We start from the raw sequence: 2,369 nt of genomic DNA, 5'->3' as shown, positions 1-2,369 counted from the left end.
GAACGCAAAAATACACGACACTAAATACAAGTAAGATAGATGATTGGTAATCTTACATAACGATAGTGTTAAATTGATAAGTTGTAGTAATTTCTTGAGACGTTAAGAGGTTTTTCTTTCTTTTTTTAAACAAAATTAAGATGATTTTTACGCTCTTTGAACCGCCCTTATAGTCCAGGCTAGAAGGCACCTAACCCTGTTTTTTTATATATATACAATGTTTTTTATGCTTTCTTGTCAATTTGAGGGTGCCGATTCCAAATCCGATTGATGACACTCGCGTATAAACTTTAAGCATTTTCCGCAAAATGCAAACATCCAAAATGGCCGCCAAAACTACGGATTTGACCATAAAAATGCCAATAATAGGAATTTCAGATTTGATGGACGCTACAAATAAAAGGAAGGTCTTTTGTTCTATAAAATGCAAAAGTTCAAAATGGCTACCACTCCTATAGGCTACACATGTATATGAAAGCCGTGCAGGAAATATATACGGAAAAAATATATGGTTTACATATTGCTTTTCCTGTCATGTCCGTGCTTTTTAGCATGTTTTGCATGCTCATTACAAATCTCATGGCTGTCACAAGCAAAGAGTTATTCATTTGTACTGCGGGAAAAAAATCAAAATGGTTGCCACTTCTATGATCATTATACAAGATGAATGACAGTGTCACATCCCTAATGCTGTTTAGCAAATTTTGAATGTGTTTTACAAATCTGGTTGAGTTTATCAAACAGCAGGCATAGTCCTTTGTAATGCGAAAATCCCAAACGGCAGCCAAAAGAAGGACCTTCGTATAAACGTATAACAATAGGACATACGTATATGAACATTTGATGCTTATCTCGTGTACTTCAAGTTGTTGTTTATCGTAACCTTCCTCTCTTTCGTAAGTCATGTAGCAAAATCGACTTTGTTCGAACGTTTAGGCACAAAAGAAACTTCAGTATGGCTGTTCTCCACTACATCCAATCGCAATACCCTCCAGAAATACCGTGTAAGCTATTTGTTGCTACCCCTCATCTAGGAAGGAACACGAGGCACCTCTTTCAGTTAGTTCACAGTTTGTGGCTGTTGGTAGTACATACTTTATTTATTCATTTATTTATTCATTCATTTCGCATCTTTAAAAAGGGTAGCCCAAGTCAGCACTGGCTGGTTTTCATCGGGGCCCTTTAGAAACACAACACATAAAACATTCAAGAATTACAGTTCGTAACAAACAAACAAACAAAATGAAACAATATTATATACATTCAATACAAACAAAATCAAACATATAACGCTTATAGAACAATTTTAAAGACAATCTCATGTAAATACTACAACGTTTCTAAATGAACAAAATGAATTGGGAAAAACTACAACAATAGCATTTATTGCACAATTCAAACAACCGATAAAACTGTGAAAATGTGTGTCACTGATCTAAAAAAAAAACCCTCGATATTAAAAGACACATATCATAGGCTCCTTTGAACAATTTTAAGTAGGGGGAACAACGTGTCTCTAGACTCACACATATCATAATCTGCTTTTGAACAAACCTAAGTTTGGGGAACATCGTGTCTCTAATGGCAAATTATTCCAGTGAGCTAGATACCGCTGTGCACACAAATGATCTCCTGTAAAATTCGGTATTTCATCTCCGGATCACAAGTTTGCACCGGTCCGAGTTGCGTGTAACGCGTTGGGCTACTGTATCATACATAACAAACTTATTTGCGAGTAAAGAGGGTGCAAGATGGTGCACACATTTACATGTCATGCATGCCATTGCTTTTGAATACAATGTTTGTAATGTTGGCCAATTAAGTTGATTGAGCACTTGCTGGGATGGGGTTTCCCATGAACAGTCAGCTATAATGTAAGCGGCTCGCTTGTGTAACCTGTTGATGGTTTCATAATTTTGTTGTGACCTGTTGGTCCATACATTGCAACAATACAAGGCATGTGGGAGGATATAACCCCAGTATAATAGGCTGAGATAGTGAGTGTTGAACACTCCCTTGAGCCTTCTAAGAATACCTAATTTTTGCTTTACTTGCAGGGCGACTCTATCAACATGCTTGTTGAACTGTAAATTATCGTCTATCATAATTCTAAGACATTTATACTGAGAAACACATTCGACTGGGGTTGATCTTATGATATCTGTACATATAATCTGCTGACATTTAAAGTTTGGACTTTTTGCCTCGACCCAATTACCATTACTTTAGTGTGTGTGTGTGGGGGGGGGGGGTCCATATGTAAACCTCCTCAAGAGCATGTTTCAGTTTTGACTGTTTTTCATCCATGCTTCTACCTCGCACAGATAAAGTCGCGTCGTCTGCGAAAAGAAACATTTCTCCATTGTGGA

This window comes from Diadema antillarum, unplaced genomic scaffold (assembly GCF_040938485.1).
Source record: "Diadema antillarum isolate AM-2024a unplaced genomic scaffold, OU_Dant_1.0 seq00000560_RagTag, whole genome shotgun sequence".
Classification (NCBI taxonomy): domain Eukaryota; kingdom Metazoa; phylum Echinodermata; class Echinoidea; order Diadematoida; family Diadematidae; genus Diadema; species Diadema antillarum.
Note: the sequence above shows the minus strand (reverse complement) of the source record.